The 12,106-nt window shown below is 38.2% G+C and overlaps 1 long non-coding RNA gene across 1 annotated transcript; it reads right to left on the bottom strand.

Moving 5' to 3' along the window:
• Positions 1-10,225: 10,225 nt before the first annotated feature.
• On the bottom strand, positions 10,226-12,106 carry LOC131633687 (uncharacterized). The gene is made up of 3 exons (XR_009293387.1): positions 11,599-12,106; positions 11,044-11,379; positions 10,226-10,535 (listed from the first exon to the last, which is right to left on the bottom strand). It is a non-coding gene; the product is annotated as an uncharacterized LOC131633687 (long non-coding RNA).

The raw sequence follows: 12,106 nt of genomic DNA on the forward strand, positions 1-12,106 counted from the left end.
TTCCAAATGAAGCATTTTTTGCCTTGGCTTGTGAGAGATAAAGTTGTAGAGAATCCAATTTCCTTCCAAATAGGCTTTGAGTGAGAAATATTTGATGTTCCATGTGAAAGTTATGGCCAGTCAAAGTTGAGTTGACTTTCTCCTATAAAAAATCCTAATTTGAACCTTTTGAATTTGTTCATTTATGAGTTTTTATTGATGAATCATGATCAATCCTTGATCAAATGATGGATATAATCTCTCATACTTGGTGTTGACCAAGAGTCAGGAGCTTTGACTTTATTTTGACCATGGTTGACTTTTAGGTCAGCCTAATTGACTGGGGATCATCTAGGCTATTGAATGAGCAAACTTTGGAATTGAACCTTGATTTTTAACATGGAGGTGCCTTGAAACATAATGAACCATAGGGAACTTTATCGGAGGCCTTGCTTTGTTAATTTCCTTAAGAAGATATCAAACCCTAGTTTTAGGAGATCCTTGCTTAGGAGAATGTCTTGATGAAATTCTTGAGCTTTGAATCATTGTGAATGAAATGTGGAAGGCAAATTTTGGGGTATGACAGCTGCCCCTATTTAATTACCTTTGATTGAATTGCGTGAGGATGCGCAGTTCTCACGTCTTTGGATCGAAGAGTTATTAAATAATGGAAGACCCCTGGAATTTGCCTTGTACATGGTAGTGAAGAAAGGAACGCCTTGCTAACGCCTGAGACTTACATAGCGAGGACTCGTAGTTTGCTACGTAGAAAGTAGTTACCTTGCTATGGTGCTAGCAACGGTTTGCAGTTCGTAGGTAACCCACTTACTATAGTCCTAGTAAGACGTCGCGGTTGGTATACCCACTCCCTATCGTAGTTTGAGTAAGCTTATTATAGATGTTAAGGCCCACTTATTATGGTTATAGTAAGTCGTCGCGGTCGGTCGTACCTGCTCACTATCGTAGTCTCATCAAGTTTATCGTGGATGGTAGGGCCCACTTACTATAGTTCTAGTAAATCGTCGCAGCAAGCTCACCTGGACCAATGAGATTCACTCGCCCCGATGCGTACAAGTTTACCTGCATAGAAGATTGTTTTGCAAATGCGTATGCATTATGCGTATGCTTATGATCTTGTTGTTTGTATATGACTGTTTGCATGTGAATGTTGCATGTACGAATGTTTATGTGCAAATGTTGCGTGTATGATTGTTGGTGTGTAAATGGGTATGTATGTGTGATGACTTTAACATTTTATCTCTTTGTCACCCATCGAATTTGTTAACCCTTCCAAGCTGTTTTCAAATCCTGGTTTGGATTGTTCTGAGATGCTCTGCTGGTAACATCCCCGGTAAGAGAGATCATGGTGGATCTGAATGATTGCAGCGTGAGGCATATATTGCCTGCCAGAGATGTCATGGTTTCGTTCCCATTGCTTTTGTTTTTTTGAAAATTTGTAAGTTTCTCATTTTGAGTCCAATGCTAAAGTTTATAAAAATAATTTATCCTTTGCACCTGGTATTGAAATGACGAGAAAGCGTAGTATGAAAGAAAAAGAAAGCTTTTATTGATATTGCTTTAAATCGACGAATGTACAAAAGTGCAAAAAAGAAAATGACAAATAGAAATGATATTAATACTGCTGTTTCTCTTTTGCTATCGAGGTCCCCGGTAATCCTTTGACCTTAGAATTAGATGATTGCACGACTCCTTATCCTTCATGGTTTGTCTTTGGCTCATGGTCTATGCTCCTGCCTTTGCTAGGCGTAATACTTCTTGACAGCATCTGAATTGATTGGGTGTGGCAGCTCGTCCCCGTCCATTGTAGTGAGGACGAGTGCTCCTCTTGAGAACACCGTTTTTATGACATACGGACCTTCGTAATTAGGTGTCCATATTCTGCGGGCGTCAAGTCGAGGTAGTAAGATTTTCTTGAGGACGATGTCTCCTTCTTTGTAAGTTCGAGGGCGGACCTTTTTATCGAACGCCTTTTTCATCCTTTTCTAATAGAGTTGCCCGTGACACAAAGCCGTCAGTCGCTTTTCTTCAACGAGATTAAGCTGATCAAAACGAGTTTTTTACCCATTCCGATTTTTCTAACTTTGTGTCAGCTAGGACTCTTAGTGACGGAATCTCCACCTCGATAGGGAGGACTGCTTCCATACCGTAAACCAAAAGAGAAATGCGTTGCCCCTGTGGATGTGCGCACCGAGGTTTTGTAACCGTGTAGGGCGAAGGGAAGCATTTCGTGCCAATCCTTGTATGTTTTAACCATCTTTTGTATTATCTTTTTGATGTTCTTATTTGCAGCTTCGACAGCGCCATTCATCTTAGGCCTGTATGGTGAAGAATTGTGGTGTTCGATTTTGAACTCCTCGCACAGCTCTCTCATCATGTTGTTGTTTAAATTCGACCCATTGTCGGTGATAATCCTATTTGGAACTCCATACCGGCATATGATGTTATGCTTGATGAACCGGGTGACCACTTGTCTCATTACATTGGTGTAGGAAGCAGCTTCGACCCATTTGGTGAAGTAATCTATGGCAACCAATATGAATCGGTGTCCATTAGAGGATTTCGGTTCGATCGTCCCTATCATGTCAATCCCCCACATTGCAAACGGCCATGGTGAACTCATTATGTTCAGCGAATTCGGCGGCACGTGTACTTTGTCAGCGTATATTTGGCATTTGTGACATGTTCTTGCATATTAGAAATAGTCCGCTTCCATTGTTAGCCAGTAGTACCCTGCTCGAAATATTTTTCTCGCCATTGAGTGTCCATTTGCATGAGTTCCGAAGGTCCCTTCGTGTACTTCTCTGATAATCTCCTTGGCTTCGTTTTTATATACATACCTTAGTAACACTGATTCGTAATTCCGCTTGTATAGGATATTTCCACTTTGGAAGAACTTGGATGCCAACCTCCTTAGTGTCTTTTTGTCAATTGTAGAGGCGTTCTCTGGGTATTCTTGTTTTTCCAGGTACCTCTTGATATCTTGGTACCAGGGTTTGTCATCAGATTGCTCCTCGATTGTGAGACAATAAGCAGGCTCATCAAAGTGTCTAACCGTTATCCATGGTTCGTGGTTTGGCCAAGTTACTTTGAACATAGAGGAGAGTGTTGCTAATGCGTCTTCCATTTGATTCTCTTCCCTTGGGATATGAGTGAAAGTAATTGCTTCAAACTCAACCATTAACTCCAGTATAAGGTCTCGATATGGGATTAGCTTTGCGTCTCGAGTATCCCATTCTTTATTGACTTGGTGGATTACTAGTGCTGAATCCCCATACACCTCGAGTAGTTTAATCCTTAGATCCATTGCTGCTTCTAACCCCAATATGCATGCTTCATATTCTGCAATATTGTTGGTGCAGTCAAAGCATAGTCTCGCAGTGAAGGGTAGGTGACGATTGTCAGGAGAGGTTAAAACTACCCCTATACCATGTCCTAGGGCATTTGAAGCACCGTCGAACATAAGTTTCCATATTACCCGTGGTTCAGGTCCTTCGTCGGGGCCTGGAATTTCGTAGTCTCTTACCAACATGATATCTTCGTCAGGAAAGTCGAATTTCATAGATTGATATTCTACGATGGGTTGGTGAGCTAGATGTTCTGCCAGTACACTTCCTTTTATCGCCTTTTGAGTAACGTACAGTATGTCGTATTCTGACAGTAACATTTGCCATCTAGCAATTCTTCCCGTGAGAGCCTGCTAATCGAACACGTATTTCAAAGGATTCATTCTCGACATTAACCATGTGGAATGGTTCAGCATATATTTCCGTAGACGTTTGGAGGCCCATGCTAGGGCGCAACGTGTCTTTTCCAATGGTGAATATCGAGATTCGCAATCCATGAATTTCTTGCCGAGGTAGTAAATAGCGTGCTCTTTTCTGCCTGTTTCATCTTGTTGCCCCAACACACATCCCATAGACCTTTCGAGGACGGTGAGATACATGATCAACGGCCTTCTTGGGACGGGATGTACGAGTATTGGTGGTTCTATAACCAATATATTTAGTTATTACACGATGATGAATTTCGTTATTTCATATTTTTATCTCTTGTCTAATGCGACTAATAGATTTAGTCGGGTCAAGAAGAGAATTAAACAAAGGTCCGTTCGATTAATATTAATAAATAAATTATTCAATTGATTTTAACTCTCGCCAATGCGACTACTAGCTATAGTCGGATCGAGGAGAGAATGATATAAACAAAACAAATAACAATTATTAATAGAATTAATTCTTTTTATTTTTTGACAAGGGGGTGTATATTGTTTCTTAATAACAAAAGCAGGGGGTGCTAATATAAAAAGGCCCGGCCCATTAAGGAGCTTGGATGATTCAGTGTGGTAGCCTTGAGGGCCTATGTCATGGGGAACAGATCTGGGCGTGTTGGTCTAAAGCTAATGGCAATCCTATGGCTGGATTCTGAGGGATCATGGTGTTCTACCCACGTGCGCGCGCATTGTATCAAGAAACCAGCTTTTCATAAAAATAATGTTGGAGGGAGGGCTCGAACCTATGACCCTCCACTCACACACGCGCCTACTAACCACCCCAACCAAGTTGCTCAGTTGATTAAAACACGCATTCAATATATTATATAATAAAATCTGAAAAATGCAATGAAAAACGCGCGCAGATTCAAACCAACGAACCAGATGATGACAACTCATCATCTTCCCCAACACACCTGCAAAAAACCTGTAGAATTAGCTACGAATCTGTTACGATTCTATTCGTAGCAAACACCCCTGGAAAATAGCGATTAACACATACATCCACATAAATCTTTCGCGACACATCAAAACTCTTCGTTTAAACCATACGAACCTAATACTAACCTTGTTTTAATCTAATTTTAGCCCTAATAAAAACCCCCAAATAAAGATCAAGAACCCTAATCCGGCTTCCAATGGCCGAATACGATTTACACACTAAAACCTAAATCGAACAATCCAGAAACGTTCAGAGCATGATCATCGACCAAAATATGCAATCAATTGTTAATGAGAGTGCATGAATTATACTAATCGACCATGGTTTTAAAGCAACGTACCTTGGCTAAATGGAGAATGTTCTGGGGGTGCTGATGCAGAGTAACGATCCAAACACCTTCAGAATGATCTCAGGAATCTTTTGCAACCTTTTAATCTTCTTGTAATAGCCTAATTCTCCCAAACCGAATTGGAATTTTGGATGAACTTTCTTGCTCTATGTTCATGTGCCCTATGTTCTCTACTTATAGAGGACTGATTTAGCTTAAAGAAATAGTCCAAATACCTCTTGAATTAAATCTTGCCAAGTTTGAGAAATTTGATTTGAAAATTCAACGGAAACCTTCTATTTTTGTCCAATTTTGTACCAATCTTTTTTCAATCATATTAGCACGAAATTATATTGCAAATTTGCAATAAATATTGATTGGAATTGATCATTGTGAATCCCTTAATCCAATATTTGATTTTTCTTTCAATTATATCACTTTAAATCACTTTTTAAATGAAATAAAATCATATAAAATTGATAATTTCGTGACACATGTTTTAGACAACTCATATAGCTTGCGGACCAAGATTAAGTCATAAAAAGATAGGCCCATTTGCAAAAAATTCCAATTTGAACCTCTTTTATTTCACATTTTACCTCCAAAATTACCTAATTTTGACATGGCATATCTGTCTCAATTTTTAAGCTATGAAGGATTTCTAAGACTTTTTGGAAACCTCAAGATGTCCTCTATAAGCTATTTTGGGACATATTTTTCATTTGGGGATTTTATCTTGATGATATGCCCTTTGACAAAAAGCTGTCTTTGGTTGACTTTTGAAAAGGACCTATAATATTATGTACTATATCTTCCAAATGAAGCATTTCTGGCCTTGGCTTGTGAGAGACAAAGTTGTAGAGAATCCAATTTCCTTCCAAATAGGCTTTGGGTAAAAAATTTCAGATGTTCCATGTGAAAGTTATGGCCAGTCAAAGTTGAGTTGACTTTCTCCTATAAAAAACCCTAATTTGAACCTTTTGAATTTGTTCATTTCTCAGTTTTTATTGATGAATCATGATCAATCCTTGATCAAATGATGGATATATTCTCTCATACTTGGTGTTGACCAAGAGTCAGGAGCTTTGACTTTATTTTGACCATGGTTGACTTTTAGGTCAGCCTAATTGACTGGGGATCATCTGGGCTATTGAATGAGCAAACTTTGGAATTGAACCTTGATTTTTAACATGGAGGTGCCTTGAAACATAATGAACCATAGGGAACTTCATTGGAGGCCTTGCTTTGTTAATTTCCTCAAGAAGATGTCAAACCCTAGTTTTAGGAGATCCTTGCTTAGGAGAATGTCTTGATGAAATTCTTGAGCTTTGAATCATTGTGAATGAAATGTGGAAGGCAAATTTTGGGGTATGACACCTTTGTACCATAAAAGGGAGATTTGAGTTCTTCTGATGATGGCTACGCCTTTCATCAGATTTAGAACCTGTTTCTCTGATGAGACACTCCCCCTGAGTATCAGACTCGGTAAGGATCAAATATCCTGATTATGAACTGTCCTAGGTAACTCTTCTGAGGTCTTCTAAAGCTTCTAGAGTGTCAAAGTTTGTCTAGACATAACTCTTGATTATGACTCTTCTATCCAGAACTTGTAGACATTTTTTAACTTCTGATAAGCTCATGTCTTCTGGCACATGTTTTGAATGTAGATTTTGCCTTGACTGATTCCAGGAAGAACTTGTATTCCTAAACTTCTGTTTTGATGTCTTCAGATCTGAATCTGAGAGTCTCAACTCCACTAAATTTCTTTGACCTGTCTAGGAATGCCTAGTGAACTTGTTCAAAGTTCCTCGGTTAAAAAACAAACAGACAAAACATCAAAGATAACTACTTTTTATTTTATCAATTGATTAGAGATTGAATTATTCCTCAAAGTTAATGTTGCTTAAAGATAAGAGAACTAACATGCTTCTGATATGAATGACATTCCTTCTGATTCTTGACTTATACTCTTAACATTATATTTGTTTATGAATTATTCAGAATAGATAATGTAGAATATGGAAGATAAGCTATCTCTTTAAAAAAAACTTAAACTTTTTCATTCATTCATTAAAGAACACAGAAACATACAGTCATAGCCAGACGATAATACAAAATCTTAAAGTAAAATGACACTTCAGAACAGAAACAACCACAACTAGCATATAAAAAAAACAGCTAAACTATATAGACATGATTTTGCATTTTACTTCCTCAAGAGTATGTTTGGTTCCATAAAATAGAATTGATCAATCTAACTATCCCATCCTCAACAATGTGTTTGGAGAGGACTTTCCCAAAAGGTATGAATGACTATTGATGGTTTCTAGAGATAGTGATCGACTCTATCAGATATTTGTAGATGATCTGAGGTAGATCGACTTTGACATGATTCACAAGATAGTAAGTGAGAACTCTGTCATCAAAATGTAGAATATCTACATTGAGATTTTTATGTCTTAAGTTGTTTCGAATAAAACTAAACCATAGGGCAGCAGCGGGAAGAAGTGTTTCAGGATTAGTTGGTGTATATCCTTTTGAAGTGTCATGGATGATACTGAGCTTTTCAACTTGAAAGTATTTGAAACGAATATCCTCATCAGTAATACTAGATGGACAACAATTGATAGCTGAAGCAATGGACAAAGGAGTGATAAGGATAGGAGTCCCGAAAATAGTTGAGGAAATGGTTGCACCATTTGGATTGACGGTGGCATACTTCCAAAACTCTTTGACCAAGGAGGGATAAATAAGCCCATGAAGCATTCAAAATACTTCGACCATCTTTGACAGATGATGCTTTGTTTAAAGAAAAGATCTTTAGGAGATTGCTTGAGAAATTTAGGCCTAAGTTATTTACTGAAGCAACTGGAAAACTCATCGAATAAACAATGAAGTCACCATCGAACATATATTTATCCTACGCGCAGGAATGGAAAATATCAAAGAAAACCAATTAAACAAGCAATGGTCGCAGATAAAGGGTAAGGGTGTCTGTTACGCAAGGGGGAGGTATTAGCACCCCTCACGTCTGTGGTACTCCACAGGATCCATTCTTGCTAGTTTCTAATCTAAGGGTGTGTGTGTGTGTGTGTCATGTAATGTGCAAAGGGAAACATGCAATGGAAGAACAAGCAAGATAGAAAGAAAAATCGAACAAAATAAGAAAATAAAAGTCCGCTTGCTAGGGCGTTCGTACCCTGTGCCTACGTACCTCTAACGTGCAATGGAGAAATCAGAGCGTTATAGTTCGGCTCAAAAGTTTATGTTTCTATCTCGATTCACGCCTCCTAGAGAAACAGAACCGAGCATCCTAAGGGAGCATGCAACAAAGAGGGAACATCACAAAAATCCTAGGCAGGTGTTATACCCCAATTTTTGACCCTAAGATCAGACATCATTTGCATCTCAACCATCAATCAAGAGCTTCATCTTAAAGCTTTATTCTGGTGTGATGCTCACTTCATCCCTGAGGGAACCATCAAGCACCAATGTTTATTTAGCTTGTATATATGCTATTCTAACCAAAATACCAAAATATTGCTTTGTTCTTTTTGTAGGTTTGTATTTTGTAGGTACCAAGCCAAGGCATCCATTAAATAAGGCATTTTAAACATTCCTGTATGGGGGAAATCGATTTCCCTACTGGGTAAATCGATTTCCATGTTGCATTTTTCACCAAGATCACATTCTGAACAGGGTGAAATCGATTTCCATGTTGTATTTTGCGCCAGATTCTTATTATGAACAAGAGGAAATAAATTTCATGCAGCAAGATGGGCAAAAAAAGAAGAATTCTAAAGTTTAGTGAACTTTGGTACCATTTTTGGGAGAATATTCTTGATGTCATAATTCCATGCATCATCATGATCAAATTCTATTATACACCTTCACTTGATAACATATGAACCACTTGATCATTTTCTTGGATCACATTTTTATTGTTCCCACCAATTTCCACCTCATTACCATAATTCCCTTCACTAACCTCACTTTAATCACATTTTTTTACCAATTAAATTCAAATTAATCTCCAAAGGACAATTACCAATTTACCACTACCCTCACTTCCAATTCTATAAATAGAGGCCTCTACCTCTTCATTTCACAAGCTTGGAAAGCCAAAAGAACTCTTGAAATTTCTCTTCCCATCCTTACCAAATCACTCAAAGCTCTTCTTCTCCAAAGAAAGTTAGTGAGATCCACATTGAACCTTACTAACTTTGAGCTAAACCTTCATCCAAACACATTTCCTTCATATATTATTGCTAGATCATGGCTTGTTGGTGTTTTTTCTTGAAGAGATTGATTCTAAATGGTAAATTCTTGCTCCATTTACATATTCCAAGATGTGATCATTTATTTATTGTGCGTGATGCTCCTTTAGTGCTACATTGGTTCTATTTGATGGTGATTTGATGATATTTTCGTACACATGTGTATCCAAGATCACAAGGTGTTTGGTTTTATGTTTGCACAAGTTTTTCTCCTTTAAATGTTGTTTTTGCTGAAAAATGCACTATGTTGCACCCCAAAATTTGCCCATCTAATTATTCTTAATTGGCTTACATATCTCATTCATTTACATCTTAGGTCATCAACAAAATCATGCGTCATTAAACAACCATTGCCATTGGAATCAGAGATCTTAAATTATTAAAGTTTCACTGTGATTTTTGGGGTGTATACATCCAACAGAGAATGATTCATCCAGTTCTCCTATGTGCTTTGAAGTGGGACTCAGAAAGTTTTATTGGCCGCGAGTAAAGAGAACACAATTTTGGGAGTGCCTTGACTCTTATGGATTAGGGTTTCCATCATCATTTAAGGCTTATTTCAATTGATCCTTATCCTATCTCCTAGCTCTGTTTAAGTGGGTTTTTTTATTATCGTTTGAAGTACTGGATTAACTTGAATATGTGTCATTTGGATCCAAACAATAACTTGAAAATAATTCATTCAAAGTTCAAGTTTCAACTATATTCAATGTTTAAGATGAACTCCACTTGCAAAGCTCATTCAAAGTTCAAGTTTCAACTATATTCAATGATTAAGATGAACTCCACTTGCAAAAGCTCATTCAAATGACATCATCCATCCTTTATCACAAAGTTTCTACAACTATTTTCATATAGAAAACAAAGAATACAAAGAAATGATTCAATACATGTTTATCATAATCGGTTCCAATTCCTTTTGATGTCACTACCAAAGTCTATACAAAAAAAAAATTATTCAAAAAGATCATTCAAGTCTCTACTACAAAGATTATACATATTTCCATCAAGAAACACTATACAAAAAAATCAGCAGCTTTGCTAATCTATAAAACTCCAAGCATCTTCATCATGGCCCTCGTATTGTCTTGAATCTATTGCACCATCCAAATCTAAAGCGAATAGGAAGTTTGAGTTCTTTGCATCGAATGTGCGTATCGCATCATGATTGAATTCAAAGCCTTTCATTCATCTTCAAGTTATCCCAACACACCAGGCCTGCATTAAAGAGAATAAAGAACTACCATTTAAAGTCGATTCAGAATTACATTAGAGTTCCTATTGTGCAGCCAACACAACCTGCAAATCATTAAGCAAAACCTGTTCTTCCCTTAAAGGCAGAAAGAGAAAACAGAAAATAAGGTGGAAGGACAAGGACCTGCAGCATTCAGACAATATGCCATACATTTATATTCAAATTCAAGAAGTCATTTAAAAAAAACTTGGCATTGGATAACTTTGCAGCATAACAGATTCTGTCCCTGCATATCACATTATCCAACAAGTCAGAACCCCATTCAATTCACAGTTCCCAATTGATCCATAACCAACTAACCATTGTTTCAATTCCTTTCTACCCTCTCCAACAGAAAACCACTTATCCTAACAATCTGTAACTACCTTCTAACTAACTTCATAACAGCATAACTAACTCTCCTAACAAACTCTAAACAGTCTCTAACTAACCTTCTAACAGAAAACAGAATTGAACCAATTGGGAACTAACCTGGGGCATCTATATAACAGAACAGTCTTCACCACTTTCAGGGGTTCACCATTTTCTCAACAGAACCACCAATACTTCACCATCTTCAACCTTCATTATCCACTCTCCATTCATTCTTCAATCTCCTATCCAATTTCTAAAAAAACCTTCAACAGAACCTTCTCAATGCATCTTCAAGCTTTCTCCAATCACTCTTCATCTCTTTCTCTTCACAAGACCTGTAAAAAGCTTCTTCTCCTTCTGAATCTTCATCACTCTTCATCAACACCATACATCTGCAACAGGTCGTATCATCAATATCATCATCGATCATCACCAACCTTGCTCTTCTTCAATCTGCATCCAACAACAGCTCAGAATATCAAGAACAATTCAACAACCACATCACATCAGCATCACATTCATCATTAATTTCCAATAAGCTTCAGTCTGTAAGAAACTTCAACATCATCTTTGCGATAAAAATCTCGGTGAAACAACAAGAAAAGCGCGAGGACCAGAAGAAGAAAAGAGGTGCACAAGCGGATTGAATATCAAAAAGATCGAATCACTTACTTGGGAACGAATTACAATCGAAGATCGAGATTGACGAGGAGAAGAGACTGAGACTTAATTTGATTCAGAGAGAGAAGAGAGCTCCATTTTTGGTCACGGTGGCGAGGGAGCTCCAATTGGAGATGATGACTCGTGTTGTGATTCCGAGCACCGCCGCAGGTCGTGAGAGAAAGAGAGACCGGCCACCGCGAGTAGGTTGAGGAACGAACGGAGAAGAGACGGAGAGGGCGAGGTTTCGGTCCTAGAGTGATCCTTATCCGGCGTCGTAACGTTGTCCGAGATGAGAAGCCGTCGCGTTCAAAAGAATAAGAGGAGAGTAAGGTCGAAAGAGGTTCTCCGAAGATGAAGCTTGGGCCACGCCGCTCATCCGAGTTGAGAAAGGGTTGAGTTATGGTGTTCACGGCGAGGTGAATCGGGGAATCTCGCCTCCGGCCGCCGCTGTGTGTTCTTCGTGAAAGATGAAGAAGATCCGTTTGAAAGCTCAGAGGTCACATTTTTCAAACCCTAA

Source organism: Vicia villosa, unplaced genomic scaffold, assembly GCF_029867415.1.
Source record: "Vicia villosa cultivar HV-30 ecotype Madison, WI unplaced genomic scaffold, Vvil1.0 ctg.001163F_1_1, whole genome shotgun sequence".
Taxonomy (NCBI): domain Eukaryota; kingdom Viridiplantae; phylum Streptophyta; class Magnoliopsida; order Fabales; family Fabaceae; genus Vicia; species Vicia villosa.